This window comes from Heptranchias perlo, chromosome 2, assembly GCF_035084215.1.
Source record: "Heptranchias perlo isolate sHepPer1 chromosome 2, sHepPer1.hap1, whole genome shotgun sequence".
NCBI lineage: Eukaryota > Metazoa > Chordata > Chondrichthyes > Hexanchiformes > Hexanchidae > Heptranchias > Heptranchias perlo.
This window is the reverse complement of record NC_090326.1, coordinates 21,953,693-21,974,169: the sequence shown is the minus strand read 5'-3', so window position 1 is coordinate 21,974,169 and position 20,477 is coordinate 21,953,693. Positions and strand designations below refer to the sequence as shown.

Here is a 20,477-nt window from a genome sequence, read left to right as displayed (position 1 = left end):
ACCGACCCTTCTGCCACTGGAAACAGTTTCTCCTTATTTACTCTGTCAAAACCGTTCATGATTTTGTATACCTCTATCAAATCTCCCCTTAACCATTTCAGCTCTAAGGAAAACAACCCCAGCTTCTCCAGTCTCTCCACATAACTGAAGTCCCTCATCCCTGGTGCCATAAGCATAAACAGGGAAACATAAAGGGACTGTGGGGAAAATGGAACAGTGACGCCGTGTGCTGGTTGGGCCAAAGAGCGTGAGGTTACATTGCCCATAATTGTATGAAGCAGCACAGTGCTTGGCAATATTGGGGAAAAAACAACTGGGGTGATGTGTAGCAACTGAAATGGTGCATCTCCATCTGATTGTCACTTGCAGTCCCTAATCGTAGGCTATTCTAGCTCATGAGAGGGTGTGGTGGGGGGCAGGGGGTAAACAATAAGGATGGCTTTAGTTACCAGGAATTTACGTTATGAAAGGTTTATATAGTTTTGTCTTGTTTCGTTTGGAAAAGATTTTGAGGTGACCGAGTTGACATTTCAGAAGACAGATGTCGATTCGGACGAACTGTTCACAATGACACAGGGTTGAAATACGAGAGGACACAAATTAAAAAGCGGGAGATTAGGAGTAAGAAGGAAAGGCATGTGGATTTTTTTTTTATATACAAGGAATAATAGAATTGTGGAACAAGTTAGCAAGGAAGAAAGGCATTGAATTGAGTAATCTAATTGTGTTCCAGAGACAACTTGATCTGTGCCTGGAAAGAGAAGTGATCGAGGGGCTCATTACGAAGGGTTTGAGTTCAGCGAAAAAGGGATAGGCATGCAGGGCCAAATGGCCTTTTGCTGCTCCTAAAGATTCTTGTGTTTTTATGTTCTAATATGTAATTGTACACGCCTGCTCGGAAAACCAGCCAAAACCTGGCCAATAGCTTAAGAAGTGACACAGCCCCTGAGAGGTTGAGCACTGGAGAATGGCCCTGATTATAAGCATACGGCATGTGGAAACAAGTAATCACACAGGCTTTGTAAAGTGAACTGTAGATCGATACACCCGCTTGCTATGGGGAAAAAAAAATAAGAAAGAAATGACTTGAATTTCTATGGTGCCTTTCGCGACCTCAGGACGTCCCATGGCACTTTACAGTCAATGAAATACTTTTGAAGTGTCGAAACTGTTGTGATGCAGGGAAATGCAGCAGCCGATTTGTGCACATCAAGCTCTCACAAACCGATGTGATAATGACCAGATAACTGTTTTTCGTGATGTTGGTTGAGGGATAAATATTGGCCTGGACACCAGGGAGAACTCCCCCTGCTCTTCTTTGAAATGGCACCATGGGATCTTTCACATCCACCTGAGAGGGCAGATGGAGCGACATCTCCAACTCAGGGAGTGTTGCACTGGAGTGTCAGCCTGGATTTTCTGCTCCAGTTTCTGAAGTGGGCCTTGAACCCACAGCCTTACTGATTCAGAGGCAAGAGTGCCACCCACTGAGCCACGGTTGAAGCGGTTTAATCCAGGCTGTGGAGGGTTTTTGATTTTAACATCTGTGTTCTTTTACTGTCTTTCCATGGGGAGCCATGTACTGAGATACATGACCAGATGCCCAAGTCAAGTTGGCATGCTTTCCTTCTCCCACTTTAACACGCACTTAGTTTTTTCTCTCCCATTTCATCCTGGCGTTCTTCCCCCGCCCCTTCAGTCAATGCAAGCATTCTCCTTCCTTACCCCCACCCCGGAGCAGCATTCCCACCTTTTCCTCTTTCTCACCCCCTCACCCTCCAAGTTTCTGTACCCTGCCCTGTACCAGGTAGGAGCAGCACTAAGGAAATAGGGGCCCGATCCACACTGACTTTTATTAGCGAAGGTTGATACACTGACCGGATCGCCCTATAGGAAGATAGGAACAGGAGTAGGACATTTATGCCCTCGAGCATGTTCCGCCATTCGTTGAGATCATGGTTGATCTGTGACCCAACTCCATATACCCGCCTTAGCCCCGTATCCCTTGATAACTTTGGTTAACAAAAATCTATCAACCTCAGATTTAAAATTAACAATTGATCTAGCATCAACTGCCGTTTGCAGAAAAGATTTCCAAACTTCTACACCCTTTGCATGTAGAAGTGTTTCCTACGTTGACTGTTGTGTGTAATGAATTATAGCAGTACTGTGAGTAACTCTGCCATTATTCTGTCTTCCAAAAATCCCGCACTTTTTGGTGTAGGAGTCACTGGACCAGAACTAGGCTGTCTTATCCTCTTTAGCCCGAAGAGACTGATTCCACTGGCTGTAACCCTGCCACAGACCAGGGACTATACAAGTGGAATCGTTGGATGAGTTGCAGAGTAGTTTGTTACTGGCTCTGCTCTATTTGGGTCAGCTGGAGCTAATTTTCAGTTTACCAATAAATTTTGGGTAACTGCATGAAAGACTGACTCCAGCCCAGCTGTGAGACTGGTGACATCCCTGAGAGGCTGAAACATATCATCACAGGACATTAACAGAACAGACAGATAGCACCTCTGGTCCAATCTGTCAAACACATCGCGCAGTAAATATGTCATTGTGTTAAAACGGTTTCAGGAATCATTTGACACCTACAGCCTGACAGATTGTTCATTATGTGCGGGTTAACGTATTTAAAAAGTAATTCTTTTTCCCGGAAAAATTGGCAGTGATGCAAAAAAAAAGTGCTTATATTTAGTGAGGGAAGATGACACACAAAGTGTTTGGAGACTGGAGTAGACCGATTACATCAGCTAAGACCAGGCCTACATAGAGCCCGCATGATGAAGTAGGGCTTCATGGTTTTTTTTATTCATTCTAAGGATGTGGGCGTCATTGGCGAGGCGGCATTTATTGCCCATCCCTAATTGCCCTTGAGAAGGTGGTGGTGAGCCGCCTTCTTGAACCTCTGCAGTCTGTGTGGTGAAGGTTCTCCCACAGTGCTGTTAGGTAGGGAGCTCCAGGATTTTGACCCAGCGATGATGAAGGAATGCGCGATATATGTGTTGATAGACTTTTTTTGACTCGCGCTGAGGAAATGGAATCAATTTTTGCTTTTAAAATGAGAGTAACTTGTTTGCACCAAATAATTTTCTTCCTCAAGGCCAGGGTTGAGTTTATTCAGAGGGTCCCAAGGAGGACTTCTGACAGTAACATTCCTCATCAGAATTAACTGTAAAAAGCACTCCGTCAAATTTACATGATGTTCAAAGTGCTCAAATTGTAATGCGTGAGCTCTTAAGAGTGTGACAATGTGTCTGCTGATGTTGCTTTTCCATTTCAAAACACAGCTGATGCATCTTTCATTGTCCTTCATAACATCAAATGGCCACTGTGGAATACAGTAAATAGCACTTAATGCCAATGTAGTTAATGTTTAACATTTATTTACAAGGCACTGCTTTCTCAGGTACCAATTGACTCTCATTACATTGAAATCATTACTAATGGTTTTTACTTAATGAGGGCAGTCTGATAAACAGAGGACATGCAATGAGGAACAATGCAATCCCCTGGTTATTTTGCAATGTAGAAAGCCTCATAACTCAGGAGCTCACACATCTTATGAAGCTCTTTCTCATGAGTGGACTAATACTGGCAGTCTGGTCTGCTGTGTATTTCTGCTCAATTAAAAACATTCATCATATTAAATTCTTTTTAAGTGTTTGTTTTCTTCTCAGACTTTAGTAATATCTCCTGGCATCGAGTTAGGAAAGTGGTGTTGGAAAGCTGGGATTAAAAATATGCATATAGTATTTCTCCTAATGGCTCAAGGAGTTCATCCAGCAAGTAACTGAGCGCTACAGACCGGAAGGTCCTTGGTTTGAAAGGAAGTAATCAAGGAAGGAATGAATAAATCAAGAAAGGAAGGAATTAATTAAGGAAGGTAGGAATGGATCAAATCAAGGAATGAAGGAAGGAATGAGTGAAACAAGGAAGCAAGGAATCCCACAAAGAGCAGTCAGATTAATAACCAAATAATATGTTTTAGTGATGTTAATTGAGGAATAAATTTTGGCCCAGGACAGTGGAAGATCTCCCCTGCTCTTCTTCGAATAGTTCCATGGGATCTTTTACATCCATCTGAAAGGGCAGACGCGGCCTAAGTTTAACATCTCTTCTGATAAACGGCACCTCCTACAATGCAGTACTGTTAAAGGATAAATTTGTAATTGAAAAATTTGGGCACAGGAAAATTATAGAAACACTTGTCGATCTCCCTTGGCATTGCACATGGGGAGTCAAGACCAAGGGCTCAATTTGAAAAGGGCGGCGGGATGGCAGCGGGGTTGCAGGGGGTGGGTGGCAGCGGGGTTGCAGGGGGTGGGTGGCAGCGAGGTTGCAGGGGGTGGGTGGCAGCGGGGTTGCAGGGGGTGGGTGGCAGCGGGGTTGCAGGGGGTGGGTGGCAGCGGAGTTGCAGGGGGTGGGTGGCAGCGGGGTTGCAGGGGGTGGGTGGCAGCGGGGTTGCAGGGAGTGGGTGGCAGCGGGGTTGCAGGGGGTGGGTTGGGGTGGGGGGGTCGATGGGCACGCAGCAAACCCGACTAATAAAGACTTACCTTTCCCACATGATCGTGACTTAATTGGTGGCCATTATTCTTGTTTCCGGGTTTTCCATCCGAAAGCTGTGCCATGGGCGGACTGCACACCCGCATAACAGGCTGTCAGCTGGAGTGTCATTGCTCCAATGGATTTTGCTGGAGCAAAGAGCCAGAAGGCCCAATGGAGCAGCACAGAGGCAAGGCTGCTCCAAGATTCAGCAAAGCCTCACTTCAGGTGCTAATGGCCGGGGTGAGGAGGAGGAGAAGGGAACTATTTTACCCGGCCGACAGGAGGAAGTGTCCTGCCTCTGTTACCAAGAAGGCCTGGCTTAAGGTGGCAGAGGAGGTCACCAGCAGGAGCAACATCTCCCGCGCCTGGGTCCAGTGCAGGAAGCGTTTCAATGACCTAACTAGGTCAGCAAAAGTGAGTACACTTACTGATTCTCCTACATTCCATGTTTCACATCACCAACTCTGCCCCCACCCCCTCACCCCCCAACACATCATTCTGCACTGCCAAGACTACTCCATCACATCACTCCTCACACCCACTTAAGACTCATCCTCAACTTACCTGCACTTCCTGAGCACTTCCTCACCTCCCCATTTGTGACCCCACCACTACCACTCACCCCAATCCTGATCCAATATGATGTCTCTGTCTGATACTCACCCTCTGATGCATCTCTTTCATGGTCAGCCTCACCCAAAGCAATGCATTCATCGGTTGGCCACGTCACCCTCACTCACTCACACGTCTGTACTTTCGCCCCTTCTAGGAGAAGAGAGTGCAAAATGCTCACAAGAGGGTGAGGACTGGAGGGGGGCCACAACAAATAGTGGTCCTCACATGCGCGGAGGAGGAGGCCCTGCAGATCTGCCGCACTCTTGAGTGCCTGTCCGTCGGGGATGCCGAGACTGGCACCCCACAAACATCGGGTGACACAACTTTAACATTCATCACACACAACATGGTTGACAATGATTGGCATGTTGAGTCATTGGCAATATTAAGCATCATCACAGATGTGTCATGTCATTGCAACATGACACATCTGTGATGATGCTTAATATTGCCTTCTGTTCTCTTACAGGTCCTTCAACGACCGCAGTGACGGCAGAGGGCGATTCCTCAGAGGAGCTCTCAACCTCTCAGGGTGTGCCGTCACATCTTAGCGAGGCATCCAGCAGTGCAGATACTCACACCTTGGTGAGTCCTTGTAGTTGGGTTGGCACCTGGTGAGTCACCACACACAAGTGAGCACGAGCAGACATTGGTGGCAGCGGCAGCTGTGGAGAGTCCAGTGGGTGCACTCCTCTCCAGGCTCTGCTCAGCTGGATGCAGATGCTGAACCCCAAGGGCCATCCTTTAAAAGGAGAATGATCCAGGGACAGCAGCACATTTGCGAGGTACTGGAACAGATGCCACACACACTCTCCACAATAGCGCAGAGGATGGAGGAGACCAACTCCTGCATTAGTGGAAATGGTGGCACAGGTAAGGGAGGGAATCTGAGATAGTGTCACAGGAATGTAAGCAACTGTCTGAGGTAGTATCGCACATAACTGGTGAAATGTCTGAGGTAGTTTCGCAGGTAAGTGCGGAAAGGTCTGAAATATTGTCGCAGGTAAATGCGGGAATGTCTGCGATGGAGAGAAGGCTAGCCTCCATTGAGCTTCAAGCACGGCTCACAAATGAGTCCATTCAAGCTCTGACAACGGCCATTCGGACTCAAGGTGAATAACATTCTACCACCTTGAACAGGCAGACAGAAACTTTACAACTGGTGGTAGGAGTGATCTGGGCCTGGTCCAGGAGAGGGATGATGGCGAAAGGGGACATGGAAGTGGGGACGCCACTCAAAGTGATCCCACATCTCACCCATTGCCCCGCTCTCAACCAGTACCCACAATGCTGCCTCCTCTCCAGGTGGCCGAGTCTGGCCCTGCATAGGTGCAGGTGGAGCAGTCTTTGGAGGGGCCCTCACGGGCTCCAAAACCCAGAGGACATAGGCCAAAAGCATCTAAGCAGTCAGGGCATGAACATGAGCAACCTGCCACTACCTCTGCTGCAGCCACAGGGGATGCAGCACATAGAAGCGGTAGGAAGAGAAAAGCCGTATTTTTCATTTAAATTTGGTTTTTGTTAGTCACATTAAATGTTTTCATTCTCACCACTACTGCCACGTCTTAGCCATTCTTGACTGCCTTTTATGAAAGGATCCTTTCATGTGCTTCAACATGAATGGCGACACTTGATGCCACCCAGTGGGTCAGTTTACAGTGGGTGTATGTGTAGTTGCAGGACTGTTTTGTGGGGGGGAGGGGGGGTGGGGGGTGCTGATGTTGGCGCTGGTCTTTCCAGGTGGTGTGAGGACTGGACTCTTCTCATTTTCTGATCTTACAAGAACCGTTCACATATGAGTGACTCCCTGGCCTCATGAGCAGCCAGGTGAGCCATTGCTCTGCCCATGGGTTCGTCCTCCTCCTCCTCCTCGTCCTCGTCCTCGTCCTCCTCCTCGTCCTCGTCCTCGTCCTCGTCCTCGTCCTCGTCCTCGTCCTCCTCGTCCTCGTCCTCCTCGTCCTCGTCCTCGTCCTCGTCCTCCTCCTCCTCCTCATCCTGCTGCTCCTCAATGTGGATGGCAGATGTGGATGGTGGATGAGGGGATGGGGCCTTCTCAACCGGTACCCCTCTCTGTTGCGCCATGTTATGCAAGACACATCACACTATTATATTGCGACCCACTCTTCCTGGTGTGTATTGAAGCGCTCCCCCAGAATGATCGAGCCACTGAAATTGCATCTTCAGCAGTCCTATCAATTCTAGACCGAGTGGCGATGTGGCTATCATTGTATCAATGCTGTGGCTCGCTGATGGGGTTCCTCAGAGATGTCATGAGCCACGTGTGCAGGGGGTATCCCTTGTCCCCAAGGATCCAGCCCTTAAGGGTGTTCAGTGCATGGAAGAGGTCCGGGGTGTTCAATTCCCTCAGAATGAAGGAATCATGGCAGCTGCCAGGGAATGTCGCACACACGTGAAGAATTCTTTTGCAGTGGTCACAAACGAGCTGAGTGTTGATGGAGTGATAGCCCTTTGTGTTGATGAACAGTCCTCGGTCATGTGCAGGTGCTCTGATTGCTATATGGATGCAGTCGATTGCACCCTGCACCCGTGGGAAGCCAGCCACAGAGTGGAATCCCACTGCCCCCTCCGTCTGGCTGAGGTCGTCCATGGGGAAGTTGACGTATTGCAAGGCATTGCGAAACAAGCTGTCGTTGACCTGCCTTATGCATTTGTGTGCAAATGACTGAGACACCCCGGCGGTGTCACCAGTGGCACCCTGGAATGATCCGGTGTTAAAGTCACCACCGCCCTCAATTTCTTTAACAGCGATGGGTAATGAGATGCCGCCAGGCCCAACCGGGAGCAGCTCGGCATGAAGGAGGCTGCAGATGTCTGTGACCACCTGGCGACTCACTCTCAGCCTCCGTATGCACTGCTCCTCAGAGAGGTTCAGGAAGCTGAGCCTCGGTCTGTAGACCCTGTTGTGAGGGTAGTGCCTCCTGCGACGTCGCTCCCTCTGTTGTTCCCCCCTGTGCTCTTGTGCAGGTGCCTGTGGCACAGCACTGTGTTGTGGAGCTCCAAGTGGTGGAAGTGCACGCTGTGCCTGGTGAGGACGGTGATGTTACTTGTCTTCGGATGCAGTGGTAAATGCAGCCTTTGCGCCCTCCATCCTGATGGTGTCAGTTTGAGGGGGTCTGAAAAGTTGGTAAATATGTATAAAGAGAACAATTCTGAGTGGAAACCAAGAATTTTCAGTGTGAACACAAAGATCTCCCAGCCAAAAGTTTGTCTGAGAGAGCTGAGTGCCCTGCTGCAATAACTCACCTTTTTATCCCCATCTGTCAAACAGGCATTTAAATGTCCAAATGGCTGAAACACGACTCCTTCACCATGGCGTGTTTCACACAGCATGGGAAACACATTGAGGCAGCGTTGAAATCGCTTGCCTTCAATCTAAATTATATTTATTCATTTTTTAATGACTTTAACTCGTTGATTTAGTTTTTTAAATATCGTCCCCCCGGCTTTAATTGCCGGCCGAACTTCCAGGATTGGGAACGGCACACGCACCCAGATGACTTTGGCTTGTGTACGTTCTTCAGCATGTTGGAGCCAAGATTTCTGCCCGGTCCAAAAAAGCACGATTATCTTTGCCCCCCGCCCCCCACCACACACCCGGACTTTGCTTTAAAAATTGAGCCCCAACTGTAGTCTTCAAATGAAGCAGCGATAGAGAATGGGGGATAATTGGACCAGGAGATGCAGATGGAATTCAATCTACCTTTTTAAAGCCATTCATTCTGCCCTTATTTATGTAACTGATAGTTATATTTGCCTGGATGAGTGCAACTCCAACAACACTCAAGAAGCTCGACACCATCCAAGATAAAGCAGCCCGCTTGATTGGCACCCCATCCACCACCCTAAACATTCACTCCCTTCACCACCGGCGCACTGTGGCTGCAGTGTGCACCATCCACAGGATGCACTGCAGCAACTCGCCAAGGCTTCTTCGACAGCACCTCCCAAACCCGCGACCTCTACCACCTAGAAGGACAAGGGCAGCAGGCGCATGGGAACAACACCACCTGCACGTTCCCTTCCAAGTCACACACCATCCCGACTTGGAAATATATCGCCGTTCCTTCATTGTCGCTGGGTCAAAATCCTGGAACTCCCTTCCTAACAGCACTGTGGGAGAACCGTCACCACACGGACTGCAGCGGTTCAAGAAGGCGGCTCACCACCACCTTCTCGAGGGCAATTAGGGATGGGCAATAAATGCCGGCCTTGCCAGCGACGCCCACATCCCGTGAACGAATAAAAAAAAATTTAAAAAAATTATTATTTATAGTTAAATAATAAAAGTTACAACAATTTGAGAAGTAGAGTTGTTTCAAAGTTGGGAATTTATTTGCAGTACAGGCTGAGGAACTGGGAGAGGCAAAGCTGAGGTGTCACAGCACCACCACTGGCCAGAGGCTGCAATTACAGTGTGAGAAGTTTACATAGGCAGGTTCCATTGTAAATGTGGATCTGGGAATTTGCAATGCGTAAAGTTGACACAAGCACAGAAACAGGAAATAAGGTTTTGTAGACAAGGAGTTTTAAAAAATATATTTTAGCTATCAAACACATTTTATACAGTTTACAAGAACAGGTTAAATATAAAGATAAATGTAATTTTGCACGAGTAAACGTAAAAGAAGGAATAATCGCATTGGGTGCAATTGCAAATGGAAGATTGCAAGCCAAATATTGGAGTAATTAAGTTGATATAGAGCAAATAATTAAGGGATAACATTGGGGATTCCTTTCAATCTGTTTCACATATTTAAAAAAACATGTAAATTTTGATTATATGCAATGCCGCTATAGTATTGTTTAAATGGATTTAATTGACATCTCCTACTTCCTATAAAATTAATAGCCCTTGCTGTTTTCTCATGATGGGTGTTGATTTTTGTAACTAAATACTCCTAATGGTTAAAAAGGAAGTTCACTGCAGATTCTCTGCCTGGAGGCTGAATCTTTTGATCTTGAGAACTATGCCCAGCAGCATGTCAAAGTTAATAGCTGCACCCAGATGTGTTTTCCACAGTTTGTACCCGCAGATGTGCTGCGGTAAATGGTCCACTTTGATTTTGTTCAAGATGTCCCAGTTAATGGGCTTCTACTGTAATATAGTTCCTCAAATCCAGCCTTAACCGATAGGTCTTTTTTAAAATCTCGATTGTTTTTCCAAAAGCTTTGACTGATGTCGCATCATTTTCAAAAGAGATTAATTTTCATTTTGTAATTGCTTACTCAAGAGCGAGCTCTCTGCTCCCAGTAGGTGGTCGTCAGAGGACATTCCTGTTCATGATAATGTCGCTAAATTCAGCACAAAAGCTATCCTGAAAACGTGAAATCACGGGAGTTTGTGCTATGGAGGAGGTTACAGAGTTAGGGAGGGGTGAGTCCATGGAGGGATTTGAACATGACAATGAGCATTTTAAAATCAAGGTTTTGCCGGACCAAGAACCAATATAGATCAGCGACCACAGAAATGATGGGTGAATGGGACTTGGTGCGAGTAACCCTCCAAGAACTCTGTGTTCCTCCAACACTGTCCTCTTGTGCATCACCTACTTCCTTCACCACGCCATTGGTGGCCGTGCCTTCAGCAGTCTAGGCCTTAAGCTCTGGAATTCCCTCCCTAAACCTCTCCGCCTCTCTGCCTCACTTTCCTCATTCGAAACGCTCCTTAAAACCTTACCCTTTTGACCAAGCTTTTACTCCCCCGTCCGAGTGTCTCCTTCTTTGGCTCGGTGTCAATTTTTGTCTGATAACGCTCCTGTGAAGTGCCTTGGGACGTTTTACTATGTTAAAGGTGTTGTATAAATGTTGTTCTTGTTTCACTAAAAGTGCAAGAGGGATTCAGCAAATGTCTTCTAATACCCATTTATATTACAAATTACTTCCAGTGATCATGTGCCAGTTCCATTTATTCCAATTTCATAGAATTTTACATAGAATTTACAGCATCGGAACAGGACATTTGGCCCAAATGGTCTATGCCAGTGTTTATACTCTACAAGAGCCTCTTCCCACCCTAATTGCTTCTTCCCACCATCCCCCTGTATCCTTCTATTCCCTTCTCCCTTGTGTATGCATCAAGCCTCCCCTTGAAGCATCAATGCTGTTTGCTTCAACCACTCCATGTGGCAATGAGTTCCATATTCTCACAGATGTCTTTGTGTAAAGAAATCCCTCTTAAATTCTTTACTTGATCTGTTAAAGAAAAAAAGAAAGACTTGCATTTATATAGAATCTTTCATGACCTCCGGGTATCCTAAGGCACTTTAAAGCCAATTAAGCACTTTTGAAGTGTAGTCACTGTTGTATTGCAGGAAACCCAACAGCCAATTTGCACTCAGCAAGGGCCCACAAACAGCAATGTGATAATGACTAGATAATATATTTTTAGTGATGTTGGTTGAAAGATAAATGTTGTCCAGGAAACCTGGTAGAATTCCCCCGCTCTTCTTCAAATAGTGTCATGGGACCTTTACATCCATCTGAGAGGGCAGTCAGGGCCTCAGTTTAATGTCTCATCCAAAAGACGGCACCTCCGACAGTGCAGCACTCCCTTAATATTGCACTGAAACGTCAGCCTGCATTTTGCGCTCAAGACTCTCGAGTGGGACCTGAACCCACAACCTCTAACTCCAAGGTAAGAGTGCTACCCACTGAGCCACAGCTGACTATCTGGGGACAGGATTTGGTAACGCTGCAAGTGTCCATGTGCAACTTTCAACCCACACTTCCAGCCCACCAGTACACTTTGGCCTATACAGACCTTCCCTTACCAATAGCGTAGGTCTGTGACCGGAGAGATAGCATTACGAGCACGACTTTTGAGCTGTGACTATGGACACAATTGTCTACAGATATCTGTATGGCAGTGCATGCTGTCTGCTCTCTCGCTATCTTCATCTCCCTTGTTTCCTGGTGTCCTGGCCAATATTCATCCCTCAAGCAACATCACTTTTAAAAAAAAAACAGCTTATCTGGTCATTTATCTCATTGTTATTTGTGGCACCTTGCTGTGCGAGTTTCCTATATTATAACAATGACTGCACTTCAAAAAGTACTTCATTGGCTGTAAAGCGTTTTGGAATGTCCTGACGTTGTGAAAAGCGCTATATAAATGCAAGTCTTTCTTTTCTTTACAGTACCGCAGCTGTCGTTTTGACTCTTTTGTATCATCTTGTTGTGTGGTAGCAGGAAACCAGGCTAAAACAGCAACATCAAATAACATCATCATAGTATTCAGATCAGCACAGCAACTGTGACACAGATAGAAAGAGGGGAAAGAGAAAGAGTCAGTGAGGGACAGAGAGCAAAAAGAATTTGGCCCCTATGTACTGGTGCCATTTCAGCTTGTGGACTGTATTAAATGTGTTTAATCTATCTTTATCATTTTCTGAGGTATTCCCTTTAACTATTTTGTTAAAACTAGTGACTAGAGGACATTTGCCACTGTGATTATGACACAGCAACCAGAGAATATCTCCCTTCCCACGTGCAAAATATAAATTTTCACATCCTTTTCATCTTTTGCAGTTCTCCTTCCATCATTTTACCTCCGCATTGCTCAATCATTCCTTTTGTATTTGGCGTTCTTTCCTTCCCATCTACTTTTCTTGTGTACTCGTTTCAGACAATCCCGATGCTGCTAATGTACAGAGCCTCCTCCTCTGATGTTAGATCATGTTCTGTATCACTGAGCATAGGATGGGAAGTAGAGAGGGATCGATTCTAATGCTGATTATCAATTTAACAAAAGAAGTGAAGAGACTCGCTAGCATAAAGGGTTGGCTTTAGATGAAATTTCAGATACACATCGTACCCAAATGGAGGGAGTCGGTATTGGCGTTTGCCTGCCCAACGACCTGTTATGTAATATCTGCCAACTGGAATGATAGATTTTGATGGAAGATCTTTAATATCTGGCACTCTTTAAAGCCCAGAGTTGTCTTTGGTTGATGCATCTGGTAACAATCAGCCATCTTATGACAGCTGTAAGATTAAGCTATGCACATTATTTCCGGCAGGAGAGACCTCTGCAGTTTGGAATACTTGTGTGTTTTTTATAACGTAAAGTTATTTTATGAAGAAGCAATATCTGTATGCTCTTTATAGAGTCATAGAGTCATACAGCACAGATAGAGGCCCTTCGGCCCATCGTGTCCGCGCCGGCCATCAGCCCTGTCTACTCTAATCCCATATTCCAGCATTTGGTCCGTAGCCTTGTATGCTATGGCATTTCAAGTGCTCATCCAAATGCTTCTTGAATGTTGTGAGGGTTCCTGCCTCCACAACCCTTTCAGACAGTGAGTTCCAGACTCCAACCACCCTCTGGGTGAAAAAGTTCTTTCTCAAATCCCCTCTAAACCTCCCGCCTTTTACCTTGAATCTATGTCCCCTTGTTATAGAACCCTCAACGAAGGGAAAAAGCTCCTTAGTATCCATCCTATCTGTGCCCCTCATAATTTTGTACACCTCAATCATGTCCCCCCTCAGCCTCCTCTGCTCCAAGGAAAACAAACCCAATCTTCCCAGTCTCTCTTCATAGCTGATGCGCTCCAGCCCTGGTAACATCCTGGTGAATCTCCTCTGCACCCTCTCCAAAGCGATCACATCCTTCCAAAGCGATCACATCCTTCTGTGACCAACCAAAGGACTCCCAACTTTCGATAGATGGCGGGTTGACTAACCAACGCAGGGACTCCCAACTCCTGAAAGTGGGAGAGATGATTAAACAATGGAGGGATTCCCAACTCCTGAAAGTGGGAGAGATGATTAAACAATGGAGGGATTCCCAACTCCTGAAAGTGGGAGAGATGATTAAACAATGGAGGGGCTCCTAACTCCTGACTGTAGGCCTGATGTTAATGGTGACTATAGCACAGGGCAGTGCAATCCAGGTACGTACCCCAGTGATGATGAGATAGGTGATCCGTTAAATTAATCAATCATCTTTATACAAATGAGCTTTGATATTTGTTCATCATTCATTTGCTTTGATAGCTCACCTAAGGAGTGATGGCCAGCAAAGGATAGCACTTTTACAGGCTATGTTATTAGAGTTTTAACGTAAAGGAATTTGCAATCTCCCAAACAAGTGAGATCAGAAGCGGTCAGTCCTTCAGAGCAACAGCCTTGGTTATAAATCCCTCTTTTGATCGATAACCTCAAAGTGGTTATCAGGGGATCAAAAGCCTCCAACGATTCCGAGTTAAAGTATAATAGAATGACATACAATACAAGAGAATGAAGTACGCAGCCCTTGAAACACTTCACCATGATAGATACATCCTCCAAATCATGACAACTGCTGTATTTTTGAACCAGTTCTGAGATATGGATTCTGCCCTTGAAGAGTTAAGTTCAGTTACATTTTGTTGAGGTTAATGAAGGTGTCTTTACAAACCATGGGCCGGATTTTGCTCTGAAAATAATGGTGAGGCTAACAGGGCTCACTGCTATTTCAGTGCATTTGGTACAGCAACTTCTGGCGACCGCACACATACAGCTAAACGCGGAAATCCGGACATCGTTCTACCAGATGCCCTGCTCCTCCGTAAGCTTTGCAAGAACGACATCTTGCCGGCTGACTCACCGTTCAAATGAATGGAACAGCGTGAAGTTCCTGCAATGCTCTGATGGATACGAACTAATTGCGCCAAAAAAAGGTACGTCAAGTTATTTAAGTCGAAGCAAACTTTTGACGGCTGGGTAAGTCTTAATGACTGCCAAACAACCTCTCTGGCACTGAAAATAAAGTTTAACAAGTGTGGAGTCTCATTCCTTCAGATTTTAATTGTTATTGGCCATTAAAAAAAACTTTTATATTTTTATTTCTTCTTCTATCTCTTAATTCAATATTTCTTACCCTCTCCTTATTTTGCTTTCTGTACCCGAACTGACATTGAATTCACTATTCTAACTTATACTTCCTGGTTCTGATGCTTCGCTGCATGTTAACATGCTTCAGTCTGATCGGTTAAGGAGATACACAGTTGCTGGACCTGTTCACACAAGTCCCAGATGCCCTGTAGGGGGCGCCGTTTTGGATTCAGCGCCCCATGAGAGGAACTTGCCATGAAAAAAAACAAGTAAAGTTTATGGATAAGTGCAAGTCTAATGAGCAGCGGGTGCTGTTCGTTCGTCGCTCAGAGGAAAATCCAGGCCAATGGTTCGATGTTTATCTAACTAGCTTGGGAAGAAACTAACTGGATGTGGGGGGGCGGGGAGAAAAGACTTTGGTCACGCTCTTTCTCACTGTCGTGGTAACAATCAGTCTGTTGAAGTGCTGTCATATTTTACAAGGCAGACGTGTAATGAACACATTGTTACTGTGCCACTGCAGCTTGGTACCAGGAGGTGTTGTCATCCATCAAGCAGCGCACGTGGTTTTTGGGTGATCCTCTCATCCTGGTTCACGGCTCCTTTTTGTTTTCTCCAAACAGCTTAATTAGGTTGTGCTGTGAGTTAGCGACCTTAACATTGAGTGTATGCTGGGTACCTAATCAAGTGTCGACCATGCAAAGTCACAAACTTAATTGTTCAGTTTGTAAATAAGCGATTAGCAATTTAGTTGGGTTACGTTAAATGGAATATTTAGCAATTCTGATGCAAAAGAAAATCTCCACACTGCAGACAATAATGAAGAGCTCAGTCTCAGGATTATCTGATGGGGCAGCTTTAGATCGTCACTGTGGATCTCAATCCTCGTTCGAGCCTGTGTATTTATTTTTTGGTCACCACCATTGCCCGCTGCAGCCATTAACAAGGAACATTCTGTTGTTCTGAATGCTGCTCCTTAACACTTTTAATCTTAAACAGTCAGTGTTCCTCCTTGTAGCGAGGTGGCTTCAGAAGCTTACAATGAATGATCTAGACAGTTCTGTGCTGCAAGAGGGTACAAGAAGTTAATATAAGATCTGTTAGCTGTCAGAATTTTACAAGTGTTTGGTTAGGTCAGGGATATCCTTTAAAGGATTTGATAGGATAGATAGAAAGAAATTATTTCCTCTAGTGGGGAATAAACCTAAAATTAGGTCATTTCAGGGGTGATGTCAGGAAGCAGTTCTTCACACAAAGGGTAGTGGAAATCTGGAACTCTCTCCCCAAATCTATTGAGGTTAGGTCAATTGAAAATTTCAAAACTGAAATTGATAGATTTTTGTTCGGCAAGGGTATTAAGGGTTACGGAACCAAGGTAGGTGGATGGAGTTAATATACAGATCAGCCATGATCTAGTTGAATAGTGAAATAGGTTCAAGGGGCCGAATGGCCGACTCCTGTTCCTATGAACATTGTTGGGTGAGGATTGTGGTGACATTATTTTGGTGATTATGGCAAGGTAATTATGCTAACTAACTGCAAACCATTAGAATGCCATCTTCCACTACTTTTGCATCTTAATTTATCACTGACGGTAAGTTAAGCCATCCATTAATAATACAAATTGAAACACTTGATAATTTATTACCTGATCTTTGTTAACAACTTTGGCTTACTTTACCCAGTAGGAACTGAAGCAAAACAAATTGTCAAACCCTATTAAGGGGTAAGCCACACTTTAGGGAACATGAGCTTCATGCTTCAGTGAAAGAATTCATTAAAGAAAAAATTATGGGCTCAAAAGCCAGTTACCTAGACGACCTCAGGACATCCCAAAGTGTTTTACAGACAATGAAGTACTTTTGAAGTGCAGATATTGTTGTAATGTGGGAATCGCTGCAGCTAATTTGCACACAGCAATTTCCAACAAACAGCAATATGATAATGACCTGATTAAAATCTGTTTATTAGTGATGTCGGTTGAGGAATAAATGTTGTCCAGGACACCAGGGAGAACTCCCCTGCTCTTCTTCGAAATAGTGCCATGGGATCTTTTACGTCCACCTGAGAAGGCAGACCGGGCCTCGGTTTAACGTAACATCTGAAAGACGGCACTTCCGATAGCACAGCACTCCCTCAATACCGGGAACATTAGTCTAGAATCATAGAAAGTTATGGCACAGAAGGAGGCCATTCAGTCCATTTTTTTCATGCCGGCCGAAAAAGAGCTATCCAGCTTAATCCCACTTTCCAGCACTTGGTCTATAGCCCTGTAGGTTACGGCATTACAAGTGCACATCCCAGTACTTTTTAAATGAGTTGAGGGTTTCTGCCTCTACCACCCTCTCAGGCAGTGAGTTCCAGACCCCACCACCCTCTGGGTGAAAAAAATTCTCCTCAGCTCCCCTCTACTCCTTCCGCCAATTACTTTAAATTTATGCCCCCTGGTCACTGACCCCTCTGCTAAGGGAAATAGATCCTCCCTATCCACTCTATTCAGTCCTGTCATAATTTTATATCCCTCAATTAAATCTCTACTCAGCCTCCTTTGTTCCAAAGAAAACCACCCCAGCCAATCCAATCTTTTCTCATAGCTCAAATTCTCCAGCCCTGGCAACATCCTTGTAAATCTCCTCTGTACCCTCTCTAGTGCAATCACATCTTTCCTGTAATGTGGTGACCAGAACTGTACACAGTACTCAAGCTGTGGGCTAACCAATGTTTTATACAATTCAAGCATAACCTCCCTGCTCTTATATTCTATGCCTCGGCTAATAAAGGAAAGTATCCCGTATGCCTTTTTAACCACTTATCTACCTGTCCTGCTACCTTCAGGGATCTGTGAACATGCACTCCAAGATCCCTTTGTTCCTCCACACCTCTCAGTATCCTCCCATTTATTGTGTATTCCCTTGCCTTATTTGCCCTCCCCAATTGCATTACCTCACACTTCTTTGGATTGAATTCCATTTGCCACTTTTCTGCCCACCTGACCAGTCCATTGATATCTTCCTGCAGTCTACAGCTTTCCTCCTCACTATCAACCACACGGCCAATTTTTGTATCATCTGCGAACTTCTTGATCAAGCCCCCCACATTCAAAATCATTCATATATACCACAAAAAGCAAGGGACCTAGTACTGAGCCCTGCGGAACCCCACTAGAAACAGCCTTCCAGTCGCAAAAACACTCGTCAACAATTACCCTTTGCTTCCTGCCACTGAGCCAATTTTGGATCCAACTAGCCATTTTCCCATGGGTTCCATGGGCTATTACTTTTTTGACCAGTCTGCCATATGGGACCTTGTGAGGATTGATTCCAATAATTTTCCTACCACTGAGGTTGGACTGACTGGCCTATAATTACTCGGTCCATCTCTTTCTCCTTTTTTAAACAACGGTACAACGTTAGCAGTCCTCAAATCCTCCGGCACCACGCCTGTAGCCAGGGAGGATCGGAAAATGCTGGTCAGAGCCTCTACTATTTCCTCCCTTGCTTCCCTTAACAGCCTGGAATACATTTCATCCAGGCCTGACGATTTATCTACTTTCAGGAGTCTAGATTTCGTACTCAAGTCTCTGGAGTGGGACTTGAACCCACAACCTTCTGACTCAGAGGTGAGAGTGTGACCCACTGAGCCACAGCTGAAGATCATACTCACTTTCTCACTAGTAGTTCAGACGTTCAAATGCCTCTCAATTGCAGTTCACGACTGATTGTAAGTGCTCCTTGCTGGCTTGCTGTTTGGGAGGTATAGTGCACATTTTAGTCGTGTGCTTAAAACAGTAAAAACTTTGTGTAATCCAGCAGTTTTTAGAACTCAAAAACCAAAAGTAATATGGCATTACCCCAATCAGCAGCACACGAACAGTACTTTTCCAGGGTATAAAGTTTTGCGTTCAAAAATATAGTTTAGTGTCTTAGGCGGCACGACGGTGGAGTTGACATTCCGAAGACAAGCTCACCTGAGTCTGTTCATTATTTACATTGCTATCTACTAATGGTAATAATGAGTATGATTCCGTCAGCAGATTCACGCACTGAACGATTCCTCATGTATTAATCAGCTCTCTGTTACAGTTCAGCAGAAATGCTGTCAAACATTCACTGTTACCGCTGGTATCCAGTTGCTGTTTTTGGAAGCAGACATTCAGTACGCATCAGTGCCCACTTTTTGTATTTGCTTCTTCTTTTTAAGGTACTAATTGTTGATAGTAAATATTAAAGAGGCTTTCAGCGATATCTTGCAAGGAGAAGATAAATATAGGAGGGATTTTTTTTTTCCATACTACTTTATCTCCTGCGGTGTCGACACAGGCTAAGCACGGTATTTGGGTCAAGCAGTGTCAGAGGGTGAGGGATAGCTGAATTGAACCAAGAAGGGCAGAGGGAAGGAGGCAGATGGGAGGGTGGAGAAAGGGCAGGGGCAGGGAGAGGGGGAGAGAATTGGGGTAGCAGAGGGAGAAGAGGGCAGAAGGGAAAAGGAGTGTTGGGGGGGGGGGAAGGGGAAAAGGGAGATGGGGGGGTGAGAGAAGGAGGGAGGAGATGAAGGAAAGAGGAAGAGTGGAAAGGAGAAGGGAGGGGTGAGAAGGAAGGGGATTGTAGGAGAGGGAAAGGGAGATGGAAAGAGTGGGAGGGGAGAGGAAGAGGGGGAGGATGTGGAAAGGAGGGTGTAGAGTTTGGTCCCAAACAGCTAAGTGTTGCTTATTGTAAGGGTGGCAGGGGCGGGGGAGAGATAGATGGGCTCAAGTGAGGAGGGGAGTTGTTCAGCTGAAGGGTGTGGGTTCCTATCACTTAAATAATGGTCGCTGTGGGGATGGAGAGATGTGCTCTGGGTGGGGGGGTCCAAATACCTAGGTACTGTTCATTGAGTGAGGGCACTCTCACTATATTTGTGCTCCGTTTGAGGTATGCCAAATACAGTTGTTGGTGGTGGGGGGGGGGGGTTGCTATCTACATATCCATGAGGGGGAGGAGAAGTGCAGGGAGGGTAGCATGATGTCTCTGCTGAATGTGGGGTGGTGGGGAAGTCTAATATGGGGTTGAACATAAGAACATAACAAATAGGAGCAGGAGTAGGCCATCCGGCCCCTCGAGTCTGCTCCGCCATTCAACAAGATCATGGCTGATCTTCTACCTCAACCCCATTTTCCTGCACCATCCCCATATCCCTTGATGCCTTTAATATCTAGAAATCTATTGATCTCTGTTTTGAATGTACTCAATGACTGAGCCTCCACAGCCCTCTGGGGTAGAGAATTCCAAAGATTCACCACCCTGAGTGAAGAAATTTCTCCTCATCTCAGTCCCAAATGGCCTACCCCTTATTCTGAGACTGTGACTCCTGGTTCTAGACTCCCCAGCCGGGGGAAACATCTTCCCTGCATCTACCCTGTCGAGCCCTGTAAGAATTTTGTATATTTCAGTGAGATCACCTCTTGTTCTTCTAAACTCTAGAGAATACAGGCCTAC

The 20,477-nt window shown here is 45.6% G+C and overlaps 1 protein-coding gene and 1 long non-coding RNA gene across 4 annotated transcripts in view; one reads left to right on the top strand and one right to left on the bottom strand.

The window, feature by feature from the left end:
* LOC137335753 (catenin delta-2-like) overlaps window positions 1-20,477 on the top strand; it is a 532,228-nt gene that overhangs the window by 55,211 nt on the left and 456,540 nt on the right. The window lies entirely within an intron of this gene.
* On the bottom strand, window positions 9,540-18,964 carry LOC137335760 (uncharacterized). 2 transcript variants are annotated; one of them, XR_010966488.1, is made up of 3 exons: window positions 18,854-18,964; window positions 18,667-18,745; window positions 9,540-11,382 (listed from the first exon to the last, which is right to left on the bottom strand). It is a non-coding gene; the product is annotated as an uncharacterized lncRNA (long non-coding RNA). The 2 variants fall into 2 exon arrangements; XR_010966490.1 differs by lacking the exon at window positions 9,540-11,382 and adding an exon at window positions 14,995-16,068.